We start from the raw sequence: 18282 nt of genomic DNA on the forward strand, positions 1-18282 counted from the left end.
TCACATGGCAGTATATGACACCCACCATCCAAATTCAAGGCCTCAGAAATGAGAGGGGTGTTTGACAACCAATGGGGGGACCTGAACCATTCTAAAGCAGGCTTGGGAGCCTTTAAAATGCCTAGATTACTGCCTGCTTCCTTTGTGATTTTTTTTGTTGAGCTATGTTATGTTATGTTGATTTATATCGTGCACGGATACCACCCAAGGGCAATCTACAGGCACTCACGTGGCTCTTCAAGAAAGAGGACGTGGTGGGTTAGTAAGGAAGGAATGATAGGATAGATCCAGAACCAGGAGAAACTGGTGTCTGTGTGTGTTGGCTTGCAGATGGTAGGTTGCGTGCACTGGCTTGTTGTATCCATATGGGTAAGGTCTAATGCATGTGGAATTTCTGTGTGGCTATTTGTTGTGTTGGGGTTTGTCTGTGTTTTATGTGTAGATTGCTGGTATTTAGGGTTTTTCTCACTGGCTTGGTGTATCCATACGGGTAAGGTAAAATGCCTGGGATGTTTTTGTGTGACTGTTATGTTGAGGTGTGTATGTGTGTTTTATGTGTAGATTGGCAGGTGTTTAAGGTTGTGCGCACTGGCTTGTTGTGTCTTTACAGGCAAGGTCCAGTGTCGAGGTTTGTTTGTTGTGTGTGTTGCTTATGTTGGGTTTGTCTTAGGGTATATGTTGGCTAGTGCAGTGGCCATGTATAGTGTCTGGGTGGTGTGTTAGAGGAGGTAGAAGTGGGTGGTTAGTGCTTTGCCTACTTGCTAAATTTGTCTATGTGGCTAATCTACACAGTCCTATCTGTTGTGACAAATGAATAATCTCCATAATTCTTCTATTTTAGTCTGACAAAGGGTGTATCTTCTCAGTTCTATCTAAGTGTGACACATGGCTAATCTTCACAATTCTTTGAGTGCGATGCATGGTTAATCCTCTCAGTTCTATCTAAGTTCTATCTAAGTCTTAAGCATAACTAAACTTCATAATTCAAAGTGTGATGCATGCATAATTTTCACAATTCACTTTAAGGGTGGCACATGGCTAAACTTCACCATTCTATATGAAAGAGGCGCGTAGCTAAACTTCACAATTCTATCTAGAGGTGACACCTGTCTAAAACTCACAACTCTATCCAAGTGTGATGCATGACTCTATCCAAGTGTGAGTTAGCGGTGGACCCGACAGGCTCACAAATTGCTAGTGATTTTAGTGAGTTTAGGAGAGTTTTTGAGTGTTTTGGAGATGTTTGTTAGCTGTCTATAATGTTTTGATGTTTCTTCATTCCAGTGTTATACCATCTTCTACATTGGTGTATATTGTGCTCAAACATAACTTTATTCGGCTTAAAAAAACATAAACGTAATATTACATCACAATCTAGAATAGAACAAATTTAAAACCAAACTGTATATCGATAGAAATTACATATATTAGCAGCACAGCCTGGAGAAAATCTAAAATTCACAATCTTCTAAACATCAGAAGGAACTTGTTTGGAAGTCATATGAAACCAGTGGATCAACATCAATGGGGGCTAAACATGCATTACACATTGCCGGGGAGGTTTATAAGAGGTTAGTTTACAAACTTTAATCTTCTTAACCAAGCCCTATGATGAAACCTAGAGATAAAATAGACTGCATTTAAATCGAATGCCACAGCTGCAGGAGTCTAATTCCCCTCAAATAAAAAAGTGGAAACGGATAACATTTCCTGGGCAAATAAAAGATGTCTATTTGATTCCTCTGTATTGCCACAAACTTTCCATTGGGTGTCCGGGGGAATGGCCTGTTTTGCCCTGAAGATAGCCACCTTCAAGGTGGGCATAACCGGGTGCCTCACAATCTAATTAATGCTCAAAACCCTCTTTCTGCTTCAACATTAAATACAAAGATCATGTTAACAACCCGACACATGCCTCTTTTCATATTCATACTTGTCTTCTCTTTGCACTTCATTTTAGCAATTTCCCTTGAGCTGGATATTAACCCTGCAGTATTAGACCAAAAAGCAGCTAGGTTCAGGTACTCCAACCCTTTGCGAATGAACCTTAGCCCAGGGAGCGAAGCTGAGCCAGAGACGTTTTACAAACCTATTAGCGCTTTTCTGTATTTTGCAAGTCCTGGTGCGCTCCATAGTCTGGTCCAGTATACCAAAGGCATATTTGGTAGAACTTCCAAGATAGGTTTTAGGTCACACTTCCAGTGGAGACTAGCCATTAGGGCACCCTTTGGTTGCATGAGTAAGGCCTTCAGGAATTTATTATCAGCCACATTTAGCTGGGAAAATGCACAGTGACCCCATAATTTGGCTTCATACGTGGTTGCCGGTTAGGCTTTGGCCCTATACAGCTTTAAGGCAGGGGAAACTGCTCCCCTGCCATGCATATTATAAAAAACTGCAGAATCCACTGCTGCACTGTTTGAAGGTTGCCACAGCTACAGATTTAATATGTTATGCTGATCCATGTCAGGTACTCTGTAAACCTTGTCTGTAGTTAATCATAAAAACACACCCGCCCCAAAAGGCAACCTTCACTTAAAATCCTCAACTTAACTGTCTTACTACGTTTACAACCCAATACCATCACCTTCATTTTTTTGTATTAAGCTCCATTGAAAGTTCTTGGCCCTTCCTGGCAAAATGTGCGGTTGTGTCTCAGACCCATGGGAGTGGTAGATAATAAAACTGCATCATCTGCGTAGAAAAGTGTGGGAAGTTTATCCACTCCTAATTTTGCTGGATCAACACCAAAGTCTAACAGTTCCTCTATAATTACATTGATGAATGAGCAGAATAAGAGGGGTGCCAGCACACAGCCCTGGCGGACCCCGCTCTCTATTGCAAATAACTCAGTGGTCTCCCCTCCAAGCCCCCATCTCGCTAATGCCCTATGACCAGTATAAAGGGACTGGATGTTAACCATAGGAAAGCCCGGAACACCCTTATTTCTCAGTACAGACCACAGTTTATGAGGCGAAACAATATTGAACGCTGTGCGCAGATCTACAAATACTGCATACATTTTGGTGTGTTTTAGAGTAGCATATTTAGACAAAACTGCACTCAGACTAAAGCATTGGTCCACTGTGCTAATGTCGTGCTAAAGTCAGGCTCGAACCAGGCCTGGAGATGGTTGATATGATTCCACTCAGTGGCCTAATGCTGAAGGCGAGTCAACAACACCTTAGCACAAACCTTGCCCACGGCATCCAAAAGTGATATAGGACTGTTGTTCCCCAGGCTCTTATAGTTTACTTTCTTCGTGTATATTATTTAGGCTCCCTCTCTAAACCTCAATTAATCTGGTGTAGTGGTGCAGGATGATGGTCCAGATGTTACCATTGATCACAGTTGTGAGCTGGTGGAAGTGTTCCCGATCCTCCTTTCCTTTTGCCAAGCATGTTGATGATGCTGTCTCATGTGGGCCTCTGGACAAGTGGTGCCTAAGTGATTCCTGGCTTCCTTGAAAGATGCCTTTCTTATATATCTTTCAGGTAGCAAGATGAGTGTGTTCCTTTCACAATGTAAAATAACTAAACACTGCTTATTTTTGTGAAAAGGCTGGTATGGGCCAGTATGTCTTCTCCTCTTTGTGGTCTGCTTGGTATACTTTGCCGTGGATGCTGTATGGATGCTGCTAACTGAGGGTCCAGTGTTGTTGATGTGAATGAATGTAAAATTGTGTTACTACTAGTATGTGTTTTTCCAGACCATGTTTGGAAAGGACTGTACATTTGCACAAGCAGAGTGTTTGAAGATTTCACTTGACAATTGCATGGGTTCATGATTGCCTACAGCTTCATTTTATTTCTTACCTAACTTGCTGTCTGTGATATCGTCAAAAAGAAGCCATCTTAAATCAAGGGATGTAGCATAATCTTTGTCATGTTCTTCATTGTCATCGGTTTCCATGGAAATCAGGGGGAAGGGTCCATGAATCACTGATTCTTCCTCACCCATGGATTTGTCTCTGTTAAATAGCTGATGTCATATCACCTTCCCCCTTTTTCTTAGTTGGTGGCTGCGAGAATGTCCTCATCCTCCTGCACTCCAGCCGCTATCACCTGCTGGATGTGCAAAGGATCTGCATGCACTTACAAGTCTTCCAATGCATCAGATTATTTTGAGACAGATCCCCTAATTTTCATATAGAGTAAGCTATCTATGGCTACTGATTGACCGGAAATGATGGCACACAGATCCACATACTATGTGGTCTTCTCAAATGCAAACAGCTGCTGCTGTACATGAGAAAAATACCCAACAAATACATTCCTCTGCTGTTTGTTACACTGTTCCTTACCATATTTGGGTATTTCATTAAATTCAGACATGGTAATTTTTTTCACCACTACCCTTCAATACATTTGGAGTTCTCGGCATACTAAATACATGGGACATTCTCACTACTTTGTTCTACTTTTATGGTGACTAAATGCGCATGGATTTTTCAGGACTATTGGCTTCTCTGCCTATATGCAAACTGGATTCTCAGTGATTTTGCCTGTTCCTCTGCCTAGTAAATGCCCATTGTTTTTTCTCTATTTCTCAGGTGATTCACTATTCACCTTGGATCCCCCTCAGCCGGGCTCAGATCCAATTTAACACAATGTTCAATCAGTCTCCCTCAGCTGGGCTCAGACCAATTTAATTCCCTTTCACACAAAGCTTATTTAATCCCAAAAGCTTTCAATTGATCTCCCTCATTTGGGCTTGGAACAACTTTTGCAATTTTGTCATCAATTTGTTTGGTAGAGTCAACTTCGAAGACTTTGATTGTGCATGGGATTTTGCTTGACCCGTCGCTGGACCACTTCGATGCAGTTCTTTGCCACTTTTTCATCTTTCTCCACTCTTAGTTGGATACCTCACCGAGACCTTTGAATGAGCATGCAGACAGTGCCAAACACTCTGTCCAAGGTATTGCATCTTGGTTTCAAAGTTCAAACACTCATCTGTTGTTCAAATTCATTTGCATTGGTTATCACATGCGTTTTAACACACTGATGGCTTGGCTTCAGCACAGACCGGTTTGGTATCAGTCTCCCCAACTCACCGGCTGTGTTACATTTACTAGCACTGCTTTGTTGTGGGAGAAAACAACAGTACCACAGTGGCAGGTGATTCTCCTCACCTTGTTTATCGACGCAGGAGGGCCCCAAGTACCTCTGACACAGAATACAGGATTCCTCAGCCTAGTTTCCTGGTCTTATGCTTTCTATTCTCAAGGGTCTGTGAAAGTAACGTTTCCTCATCGGAAAGGCCAAGGGCACTTCCCTCCTTGCGAGCCTCTTCAGTTTTGCCATCTTTCTCCTCGTGTTGAACTGCCATATTGTAACTGCGGCTTCCTCGTATGTTTTGCCTTGCTCAGAGTGTGCTCTTGTGGCCCACCTTTTATGTATGTGGGGAAGTGTAATGGACATCAGGTGTGTGTGATGGTCAGAAATTGCCTGACCCTGCTTGACCATTGTATTGTGACATGTCAGGTACACATCTCGGGCGTTAGTCAGTTTTCTCTCATAGTGAGTTTTATGTGAGAACGTGTTTGTGTTGTAAAGGTGAGGGGCTGATTTCCTAAGTATCCTACCTGGTAGGATGGGGTAAAGGTGGTACAGGGAAGAGGGTACCGCATCTCACCATTCAGTGTCCCACTACGACTTACCGAAGACCCCTCACCCAGGTGATCCTTCCACACTGGTCCACCCCCAGGAACTGGATACAAAAGCGATGGCCGAGTCCTGGCCACCTTGATGACAGGTCCCTGTGGACTAGTGGGTGAGACACCTTCAGGTTTCTCACATAACCCTGAAGAAGCCTAAGTGGGCCAGAGATGACGCAGATATGGATGGTGCGATTCCCTAATACAAGGATATGTATTCCCTACTTGTGAAGGTGGCCCATGATGTTGGAGATGTTAAAACAACACTGATATATCCTTAAAGTCATGCATTGATGGGCAATATAGAACAATGAAAAACGTGATAATCAAAGCAGATGAGTTGAGATATTGGGGACTGACCTTGGGGTGTTCCTGTCACAGTTAGGACGTTGAGGTAATTTTGACTGTGTGATTTATTTGCTCCTGCAGATTTCAGGGTCAGGCAAAGCCGCATTGTTGGCAACATGGTCTTAAGTGTTGGGTGAGTTTTGTGGGGATGTTAAACTGATTTTGTTAAACTGGGGGGATGGTAGGGCACACTGGACAATGGCTAGAACGTCTCAAAGGGGAGTGTGTGACTGACACGTGCTGGAATTGCAAGCATACACGCAACACTGGATTTGGGAGCCTAGTCGGGTCAGTACATTCTGGGAGTAATTTGCTGAGATTATAAACAACGTACTAAGGACAGACTTGGAAAATGACTTTGAGATGCTGCTGCTGTGGGTGACGTAACAGCAGAGGACCTATCCTTCCCACAGAAATGCTGAATGTTTAGATAAGAAATGACTGCCAAATTATTGGTACTAATGGGTTTGAGGCATGTGAGGCTCACGACGGGGAATTAATGGGTGCAAGGAATTGGTGCAAGAAATGCAAAGAACATCACTATTTGAGAGTGTTATTATGATAGCACAGAAGAAGAAACAGGGTATCTAAAACGAGACGCAAGATGAAAGGTGATGGCTGATGGGTGGGAAATGAACCATAGCTTTGACGCTGTCACTACCTGTTTACCAGCATGTTTACTAGCATGTTCTGTTTAAAATGATAAAATGTAAATATAAAAAAGAGACCGGTTTTTGGATATATACTGCATTGTTTCATGAGCTGTTTATTAGATCTTAAATGATATTAGTATACACTATGGCTTTTACAATTTTGAAAATTGCTGCATAGTATATAAAAGAATTACAAGCAAGATTCCGGGATAGAGATTACAGAAACAGCATATTTAAACGTGACACATTATGCGAAAGAAATTATTTAAGCTGGTTATACGCAAGACATTCCTTGCAACAATTAAATGGTCGATTCCTTGAGATACGCCAGCAGAAATGATTTTCATTCTGTAACTGGGCTTTCTTTAATTGATTACACATGTGTTGGCTGCAAGTAATGACGTTTTAGTAGAACAGGATGCACAGTGGTTTTATGCAGAGCTTGGAGCAACAAACTATAGATCGCATATCTTAATGATGGCTATTATTTCACCAAAGAAGCTGATATTTTTCTTAAAAGAAGGAATGTAAATCTCGCATAAAATCTAAAAAAAAAAAAACAAGTGCTTGTTTTTAGGCAATGGGAGCCTTTAGCTGATATTGTGAACAATATGAATAATCATGTCTTGTGATGTACCGTGGCTGAAGGTTCGTCAGATGCTTTGTATATCTCAGCTATTCTGATTCCTCCACCTTCATGTGTTGGATCACTGCACTACAAAGCCAGTTTAGCTGTGCTAAATGTGGCTCAACAGGCTTTGATGCTCTAGGGGCCATATGTGTCATCTGCGCTGAGGCAATTTAGCCAGGTAAAGCAGGTGGCGCAGATGGATTCCAATCAGACATTGTTATTCGTGAGCAGGATTGCTGGTTGCCAATATTTTTGCTTGTCAATGCAGTTAATTCACCTACTATGCCTATCTCTTGTGACCCCTTTCATTGTTAGACATTTTAATCAAACATGTCATAAGTGTCTCAGACTTAGGAGCTGGTTTGGGCCATTCTGAACTGAATATTTCCTTCATCCAAAGCAGGTTTTCAAGGTGGTTTTGTTCTGTTTAATTGGGAAATATGTTTGCATCCAGGCAGCTAATTTACATATTTCACTTTTAGAACAGTGCCAAGCATTTGATGCTATACATAGGAGCATGTTGTGGGATACATTAACGAAAATGTACATGCCAAGATATCTTTTGAGGCTGATGCTAATGGAATCGTTTGGCTGCTATATAGTGTGACAGTACAATAACTCCGTCATTCATAGCTGAAAAAGGAATTAGACCAGGGTGTTTGTTGGGCCCTCTGTCATTTATTCTGTATTTGTCGGATTTGGATGATGGCCAATGGCTTTACTGCTCCACCTAAAATGAACGGTGTTAGTTATAGATTACTTACATATGCCGACCATTATTAGATCTAACGCCACCAGGACAGCCATCCAGTTTGATTAATGCCTGGGATTATTTTTGTTTGCATCAGCTAGAATGAAACTTGAGCACATCAAAGGCTGTTCATTATAGTAAAAGCAATCGCCCACAAATCTGTGGCCTAAGCAGGACAGAAGCGAGCATAGTAAGAGAGGGTCATTACTTGGGTATTGCCTTATCTAGAAATCGTTCTTGGAAGGAGCCTTATGCATTTCTATGTTAAATGTGGTGCCCAGGTTGCTGTGAAATGTCTCGAGTCTCATAGAAAAAAAGTAACCTCTACCATATTATTTGGTCTTACGATTTGGAGACACTCAAGAATTAATGGCCTTGAGGTTCTGCACACATTTGTATACCTTATTTTAGGAGTCACAAAGGACACCCCAGTCTGTGGTTTACGCCTGAAGTGGAAACTAGAGTCTGGTGCATAGTTATGCGGACAAAGGTGTTTGGAAATAGTCACGTGGGCAGTTTTTTATTGTTTTAAATTCTTGAGCCAATGCTGCCAGCCCAATTTTCCACCCCGGACTGTGTGACTGGGGGACCTATAAATGAGAATTCACTATGCATCAGACCAGGAGTGGTAGCTTCAGGACTGGAAAAGAACTTCTAAAATGAACTCTCTGAGTTTGCATATGAAGGTCAAAAATAATTCACAATGTGCAATATATCTAAGCAATATAAACTCTCCAGTATTTAGGAAACTAATGACTGTTCTTCGTTTGAACACGTTAAGGCTTAGTTTAAGAAGAAGAAGTTGAAGTGATGTTACCAATATAGGGCATTTCTAACTGTAGTTTAAGAGGCCTGGAAGATATTCCCCCTGTTTGCTTTATTGTATGAAGGTGTGATTGAGACCAATGCTTTTACCAAGCCCCACACAGCAGCATTTGGGTTATTTCAAAAGGTAGACCATATGGAATTAAAATAATCTCTTGTCCATTTTGTAAGGCTGGCTTTGTTGATAAAGGTGTAGGTCCTGATTGATGAAATTTTTAGCGCAGTAGAAAGTGACTTTGCACTGCCAACAAACACCCTGATTCACAGGAAGGTATTGCGCAGCGCATACACTCCCAAAAAAATGCTTCATGTGGCGTGCAAATCTACATCCCCTGATTTACAGAACGGCGCCTAGGCAGGTTTCCAGCTCTGTGCGCCATGACCGTGTGGCCTGTGCGAGACCTGAAGGAATGGCCAGTGCAAAGACCAATAAGGGGAGGGAATATGCAAATGTCCCTATTAAAGTAGAGAAATGAGGGATAACATGGGTGTGAAGAGGGAGGCACCATGTAAATTTACAAACACGCTCCAAGATGTGCAAACAAACCGGTATTTACAGATTCACTTGTGCATCTGTGCATTCTCATGGGCATTTCACAGCCTACACAATCATTCTGCCTCAAACAGGTCCTAAGCTTCATCATAGAATGTGTACACAGCCACATAGACATGCCATGCAAAGTGCAGGCAAGGCAAAGAGTGGCTCAAGAATTCTATGTAGTTGTCCAGTTTTCACAGGTACTTGGGGCAACTGATTGCACACATGATGCACTACAGCCCCCACTAGCCAGAGAACATATATATTGGAACCGAAGAAATTGGCACTCGCTGAATGTGCAGGTCATTTGTCATGCAAAGTGTCACATCACTACATATTATGCCATTCCCCCCTCCACTAGGCACTGGCATCAGGAACCTTCTGAAAAAAAGTGGCTTATTGGTGAGTATCTGCCAGCACACACACCAAAAGACACTGATTGGGGGGTCACATCCAATACCGACCACTATACAACCACATACCATCACAAAATGTGCTTATCACCATTCCTGATGAGGCCTATCCGAAATCCCACCACACCAGCAGAGACCCCCCACAATACAGCCCACATCGCCATCAGAGGCATAATCAAGCGCACATTTGGAGTGATGAAGTCACAGTTCCGCTGTCTGGACCATTCAGGTGGAGTACTGTTCTATGAAACAGCAGTCACATGTAAATTCATATTGGCAGTTTGCATTTTGCATAACATAGCCACACGTCCTAGCATTTCAAGGTGCAGGAGGGATTGCGCCCACAACCACGGGCAGTACCCAAACCATTAGCAGGCCAAAGGGTGAGAGGCCAGCACATACGCAATCAGCTTGTCCAGACATACTTCACATGAATAACATCCAATGTGACAATCACACCATAGCCACATCCTTGATGGCCTTCAATGATTAAAGATGGCAAGTACAGCTAGACCATAAACAACAATCTGAGAATGGCAGTCCAGGGTGGAAATGCAGTGTGTGCCTCATACTCCAAGTATTCACACATATCCCCCATCTACATCCTTCACATAAAAACGGAAAACATGGGCAGTTTCCTTAGTATTACACATTGCATCCCCCAAGTCACTCACCCACGCATACAAATACAGATAGCAGGGCCGCTTGGCTACACAGCCCAAATAACAAAGTAGTATGGACATGACCCATTGAGCAATGTCAAACAAAGAGAATGACACTCCATCCCATATAGGGCCACATCCATTACCCTTCACCGACGCATGAACCCTCAATAAGTACATTGTAATTGACTAATTATCTCCCTGATAATAACATGTGCCATTAAAATGCAACTGAAAGTGGAACCCCTCCCCTGATGGAAGGGCCAAAGGATTGGGCGGGGGGCTAGGTGGCAAGGCAGCGGGAGAACTGGCGGCTGCAAGCATCAGCCACTCAAGATTGGCTGGCGGCAGCCTGAAGGCCACCCCTGCACAACAATGCATCCACAGCAGGTGGCCTGGTGGGGTGGCCTAGCTCCCTATCATACTGGGTGGCCTGGGAGTACATTGTCAGGGTCACATAACTACATGTACCACCACAGCACTCTCAGTGGATGCTTATAAGGCATCATGGGTCTGGGGCCACAGTGCCGGGGCATGGCAATACCCTATCAGGACAGTGAACTGCAGGGCCCGGCAGCATTGACACAGTAGGTAGTCCGCAAGGTATGGGGTAGGGAATCAGCACATTGGGTGGACTTGCAAACATGTGAAAAGTCTAAATACTGCTGCTGCATGTGACAAAAAACCTGCCCCTCACGGGGAAGGTCAGACGCAGGTGTGCAGAATGTACATGTATGATGGAGTGGCTACTTAGCATACATGTAAGGACATGGCATGCAAGGCACACAGGACATGACAGCTAATAACCCAGCAACAAACAAAGAGGACAGTGGATAGCCCAGCACCCGGAGCACATGCACATAAGCACCCTCAATGGACAGACTATGACCAGCATCCTGCATAGGTCAAAACAATGTACACAATCATGGAAATTGCACCACTCCTAAGTCCGTATACTGTGACAATCACCCACATATCACTGGATTGACACCTTCATGCATAACCCTACTTGTGCCACATCAGGACACTACTGGAATGCATAGGTCAACAAGCATGCAAATATGTGACCGTGTACTCCCTTACCTTGTTTAACTGTTGTGCTGTTATCCCTCACCACCTACACCAAACCTCTTCATTTGTGTCATGCGTGATATTGTCCAGCAGAGGGAATGGGGATTTGGATAAAAGGAGAGGGATCTGGATGCTTTCACAGGCTGGGTGGGAGCTGACTGTGCAAAGTGACCTGAAATGACAACGGATTCACTTTCAGTAGAGTGCAAGGAGCCTGACACGCACACGCCACATATAATGCACATTTTGGGTCAACATATAGTTCACCTGAATGTCTGATCATGTCCACAATCAATCAGCATGTCAGTTATCATCACTGAACATGGCAGTACGTACATGCCACCTGGAGTATCAACAGAAAAGTCCCATATGAAGAGAACAAACTACACAGGGTGCATCATGGTAATGTCTGTCGGACAAAGAAAAGAAGTCCACCTCGGACAGCAAAAAAGAAATATCAAGTAAAACACTATCACTGTGCACATAGTCAGCAGGGGCATGAGAAAGGGGTGTGGGAAGGTGAGACGCAACATAAGAATGGTGTGCAGTGAAAAACAAAATAGCGTCACTTGCAAAAGCCTTGTTAAGACCCACCATCTGGATCATCCTGGGATGTTGGGCACTGGCCACGCAAGGCCCATGCCTGGTCTTCAAGGTCAGCTACCACAAGTGACACAGAAGCATGCAACAGTCCGCCAATTGCAACCAGGTCCTGATGACTCTCCTTGAACGTCTCCTTCATGTATGCCTGCATGGAAGCCCTTGTTGCCTCTATCTGGACATTGATCGTGTCCCTCATGGAGGACATCTCAAGAAGGTGACGCTCCCTTGAGGCCTCCAACTGCTTATGTAGGAGCACACCCAAGTCTCTCATCTCCCGCCTGCTATGGTCCCTTGGGGGTTTAATCTTCTCAAGCAGGCATTGCCTCAAGGCAGAGATCTCCCCAAGCAACAGCTGGAATTTCATAGACATCGCAGCATTATACGTGATGATATTGTCTACCAGACAATGCATGTCCCTGCTGATCTCCTGCATGACCTTGCCCTGTTGCACAATCTCGTGTATCACTTCCTTTTCCCAGTCAAGGCGGGAAGCAGGTATACATCCCCCACATGTGTGTGGCCGATGGAATGGTGATGAGGCATGCATCACTGTCTGAGTCAGTGCACTGGCTAGGGCTGTGGGGCCACATGCATCCCACTCCCAGTACACACCCATGCTGCCTCTGTCTCCAGGATGGGTGTGAGCAAGGTTGTGGGCATAGTGCCATCAGATAAAGCATTGCTCACCATTGGCAGGGGCAAGGTCCCCTGCTCCACCCCCAGTCTCAGTTTCCTCCAAAATATCAAGGAGAAACATGGGGTCAGGACTGCTGCGTGGTGGTTGTTCCACCATCTGCCTCAATATGGCTTCTACATCTGCATCATCCTCATCCTCTAATGATGCCTGTGCAGGCATGCTGAGGATGGTCTGCAAGAGCAGCAGGTTCTCACCACGCACAGCAGCCCAGCAACTGCTGGTGCCTTGTTGCGCATCAACTGACAACTCCTCTGCCACCTGCCCCCCCTCTGCTGCATCATCACCTAACAAACTGCAGACAACAAACGTCAGGGGCAATCTGGAAATACACGTATGCCACACATGTAATGCATGCAAAACATGAGGTCCATCTACACATGCATTAGCCTCACGAACTGGCCATATATTCTTGTTCTACATCCATGCTGACCCTAGCGAGAGCACCATGCCACCCCAGACACCCCTCATCAGACATATATCATGTGAGTGTAAACCTGATGAGTAAGGAAAGTGGTATCCATGCAACTTGGACGTGTCACGAAAGTCAACAGGACGCACATGGAGCACACTGACAGTGGCCTGCCGACATCATCAGTTTGCGTCAGCATTCACACATGTGAGCAGCATCATGTAGCTACACTGGTAACGGAAGTAACAGATAAGTGCTTCGGATGCAAAAGGCAAGGCAACATGTAGTAGGTGTGTCATATGGAACATGTAAGTAGGAAAATGATTCATGCAGGAGTAGGAAATGGAGTCATATGGGCATTGCTGCAATTGCAAGTGGCAATAATACTGGACATGTTGATTACACACCCTTTAACCAGTCCAATTTAAAAGCAAGACTCCATGCGTGTGTATTTGTCCATGGCCAGTCAGTGCCCCGTTAAATCCCGCTACCAACAATGTGGGGAAAGGCAATGCCAAGTTTACAGGCAGTTCCCCTACAAAGGTCAAGTAAAGGGCGTAACAAGTGCCAAATGCACATATGCATCATGGGCATGTCTGTCAAAGCCTGACAAGGATGTCACTTGTGTGCACTCATATCGACAAGAATATGGTCACACCAAATGCACCAGCAACATGAGAAGATATCTCCATACTGTCTGTTGCCATCACAAGGGCTGCAGTGGATGTCACCCCCCGTACATTTTGTTGGGAATGCACCCCTTCCTAGGACACTATCTGACTGGAACTGTGAATGAATCACACATGCATGACCCATTGCTAGTAGAGAAGCCATGTGAGTGGGACCAACTTTGAGAGTACACCCTACGCCAGCATGACACTGATACTGTGTGCAGTGGCATGCGTCAGGCAGAAAGTGGACATAGTGCCATGAAGCCAATGCCATTGACAAATACATCTGCTAGATGCAGTGAATTGACCATCATGCATCCAAAAGACATACTGCCTATCATGTGGACATAGTGCACATGTATGTACAGCCCGAATCGAAATGCCCTGACGTGAATCCCCCTGGGCAACATCAATACACTCATCCATTGTCATTCACAGTGGTGTCATGATCACGTGTACCAGTCACACATGTCACTCAACTGCTGCAAGTCCATATGTGTTGTAGACTTCCATGCCAATGACCGGTTCACTCATGATGAGTTCAGAGGCAACTTCTTCAAAATAAGGGAGCTCCTCAACACATGGAGATCCACCATGTGTAGCCTGTGCAGAGGCCACATTAGCATCAAGTTTGTCTTTTGTACGCCTGGTGAGGTTGTCTATCCTCTTATGCACTTCTTGTGCTGTGCGTTTCTCCACAACACAAGCACTGATTAAATCAGTGACCTCCTGCCACTTCTCCTGCCACTGGACCAGTGTTAAGGTGCTGCCAGTCCATGGGTAGAGCTCCGACTGGTGCTCAGCCTCATAGTCTGCGAGGACCTGCAACTCGCCATCAGATTATTTCTTCTTCCGGCTCTGCCCCTTCTCAGGTGCCGGTGGCTGTCCCTGGCTGGAGGCGGCCCAAGTGGCCCCTTCACCTACAGCACTGCTGCCCATCTGTGCCAGTGGTGCATCCCCAGCACGTGGTGGTGGTGCTGTCTTCCTGGCATGTTTTGGTGGGGGTCCACTCCTCTTCACTTGTCTCCCAGCTCTGCCAGTTCCCATCCCATCCATGATTGGGGTGTTGCAGATGAATCACAGAATACTTTCAAGTCTGCACTTGTGCCACTTATTCTCAGGTACCGCCCGTCAGGCTGAATTCTGGCGTGCTCCATGTATTCCATCCGTTAGTATTATGCAGCACAGATGCATCCTGTGTATGCGCCTCCTAATTGCAGTACATCGTGCATGCACACTCAGCTCGGTGCGACGCGCATACTTCACGTGACACAGGCCTAGCTTGAGCAACCAGCTGCTGCTGCCACATTTCTCTGCCTGCTTCCTGCTCCAGGTACAGCTTGGATTGTACTGACATCCCTACTATCCCTCCAGTGTTCAGTCAAGGGACTTTCTGCTGAATTCTGCCACCAACTCATCTGGACACTGACACTCCATTGCTGTTCCACAGTACAGGTAAGTGGGGGAATTTAAAAATGGGAGCTAGTGGTTACATGGCTGCATTCCAGAGGATGTTAGCAGGATGGCAGCACTCATGGGAAGGGGGAACTGCTGAGGGGGGCACAGTGCATGTCAGATTGGTGCTCTACTATGTCTTGTTATGTACATGTGGCATGTTTGCTGTTGCTTTGCGTAGAAGTTCACTTACAATTGTACCATCATGCATATGGAAGCCTCATCTGCAGATGAAAGTATTGTGTTTGCAAGGTGCTTAACGTGGTAAGGTTGCAGAGCCATGTACAGCTGGTCATTGTTTGTGCCTGAGTGTGTGTCCATGTCTAGGTGTAACTTCTGACATCGGCAGTGCTTGATTGTACATGTCCAGCTGATTCAATATTGGGTCAGGGATGAAAAGAAATGTCCCGCGAGCATTCCTGAACTTTTTAACAGTGGACACGTTCTGTGGGGATCAAACAGAGTGGTGGTACACTTCCATCTCTGTTACAGGTGCATTCCTGACCCAGTTCCATGCCACCAGCATCAGCTGCACCATGTCGGCCATCTCCAACTCCAAGGTTGCGAGGATGAGGGCTGCTAACTTCTCGGGGGCTGTTAGACGTAGGAGGATCTGGCAGAAGATCGCAGATGCTGTCAATGCTGAAGGGGTGGCCGTCTGTAACCCAGAGAGAATTATGAACAGGCGGAACAGCATGAGGATCGGCAGCGAGAAGAAGGCCAGGGCAGCCATTAGGCAGGATGCACCACAGAGGTGCATTCTGGTGGGCATCATCAGATTTTGCCTCTACACGTCAGGATCCTGCAGAGGGTGAACTTGGCTCTCCACGCCCAGGTCCTCGAACTGCAGACCCAGATCGAGTCTGCAGGTGAGTCCACTCTGTCAGTGCAATGTGGATAAATGGGTATGCCATGTGCAGAGGATGCATGTTAGGAGGACGCTGGTCAGTGTACAAGGCAATGTAGTGTAACATAATGTGGCAAGCCATTTTGTTCTTGTGACATTGGCATGGCTTTTATGTGCTGTGTCCATGGTGCATGCACGGTTCCACACTATGTGGGGCTTATGGGTGGAAGGGCAAGAGGATGGTGTGCAAAGAGGTTCCTTGTATTCAGCTCTGGGCTTGAGGAGTTGCATGATGGTGTCAATGGTGTTGCGTCACCAGTTACAAGTCAAGGAATATTCAAGCTTCAGGTTCAATTCCCATTTACCTTTTGACTGATGGAAATATGTAGCCCAATTCATGGGTGAGTGCCCAGGCCCCCATCTCCATTGTAGGATGTGTGTTTGCTTTTGGGGGATTTGAGGGCTGTGGTGACACATCTGGTGCGGGGGCATCGTCTGTTGGTGGCGGATGTGATACACGTGAGGGGGTTTGAGCCCTGGATGGGCATTAATTGAGGTGGGTGATGGATAGATGATTCGCCTGGAGGCTATGGATGTCTATGGACGAAAGCAGCGAGTCTTCCAGGTTAGTGTTCCCTTGACCATGTACAGTGGTTGGAAGCAGGAGGAGGGTCCTTGGTCAGTGCAGGGTGAGGTATGTTGGTGTTATACTGCAATGATGATGGCTGCCTGTCTTGCCAATATGCTACAGTTCCCATGTACCCATCCATGTGCCCAGTTGGCCCTGGTAACTATTGAGCCCTGGGGTGGTGACTGTTCATTGTATTCAAATCCATGCATGCAAGTGATGGGGATGTCATCATGTATTACGGGTTTACATGTCTTTGTGTTCAAACTGATTAATTGGAGTTGTGATGTGATGGGGCAATGGCATTTGTATGTGAGATGGCGGCATGATCCCTTGTCAATCTTTGGACATGCACATGTGTACACACATATGCTGAACTGCCTCTCCTCTGTCCCTTTTCAACCAGTGCTGCATGCAGGTGATGAGACCAGCTCTGAGGAGGAGGGAGTTTCAAAGTCAAGGCATTCCAGGAGGCTGCAGAAAATACAGGCATGACTGCCATCGTAGCTGTCATCTGAGGGCTGGGTGGCTGGCGAGGGGACATCATCGGATGGCACTGGTCATGTCATGCAGGAACTTACTATTGAAATTAAGGGTGAGTACTCAGGGGCAAGAACGAACATACCACCATCCCCACTGACAGGTTGGTCGCAACAGAAGTTCCACCTGGGGGCCAGGCTCAGGTGTGGTGGAGGGGGAGGGTGCCTTTGTGGGCCTGTCCATGGTGTCTGGTGAGGGGGCATCGTTGAATGTGCAGGATGAAGACATGGGCCTCTGACAGGAGCTTGTGTGGGACACAGTGGTGGTCTCAGTCCTTTGGCTGCAGGGCTACACACCTTTGATGATGCCACAACACAGAAAAGCCCCACAGTTAGTGCTGATGATGTAATATGGGATGCCGTGTTGCCCCTGCTCTTGCCGGGCTGTGGCCGGCAGGTTGCTGCCCTTGAGGCCCTTGATCTGATCTGTGGCCAGCTTGTAAGCCATCACAGGCAAGTGTGCCACATCATGACACAGATGGCAAGTGCACTGCTGTGCATGGTGCAATTGGCTCAGGCATCACCCATGCCACCCGCCTCTTCCGCATCAACTGTGCCGCAAGCTTCCACAGGTGTGGCCTCCGTGCTGACAGCCACCTCAGGCTCCTCTGCCCCTGTGACCACGTCTGCAAGTCTGGTGTTTCATTCGTGCTCAGTGGGGTTGCAAGTGGCCACGGAGGCTGTTCAGGTGGCCCCATGGTCTGGGATGGACTGTGCACAGGATCGTGAAGTGCAAGTGGACATAGCACTGGAGGTGACTGGTGTCGCAGTACGCCCCTCCAGGAGTTGTTTGTCTCACCAGACAGAGTCCCAGTACCAGAGGTGGGCTGCCAGGCAGCAGGAGCCGTTGCGGCAGCGGAGGCAGGCACACCGTCGACTCAT

The 18282-nt window shown here is 46.0% G+C and overlaps 1 protein-coding gene across 3 annotated transcripts in view; it reads right to left on the bottom strand.

The window, feature by feature from the left end:
- The window catches only part of ST6GALNAC3 (ST6 N-acetylgalactosaminide alpha-2,6-sialyltransferase 3), a 1879573-nt gene that overhangs the window by 1238569 nt on the left and 622722 nt on the right, over positions 1-18282 (bottom strand). For all 3 annotated transcript variants that reach the window (XM_069635177.1, XM_069635164.1, XM_069635171.1), the window contains exon 2: positions 11564-11723. The gene's annotated coding sequence lies outside the window, so the exon portion shown is untranslated. The remainder of the gene's footprint in view (positions 1-11563; positions 11724-18282) is intronic.

This window comes from Ambystoma mexicanum, chromosome 1q (assembly GCF_040938575.1).
Source record: "Ambystoma mexicanum isolate Mex_15411 chromosome 1q, UKY_AmexF1_1, whole genome shotgun sequence".
Classification (NCBI taxonomy): Eukaryota; Metazoa; Chordata; class Amphibia; order Caudata; family Ambystomatidae; genus Ambystoma; species Ambystoma mexicanum.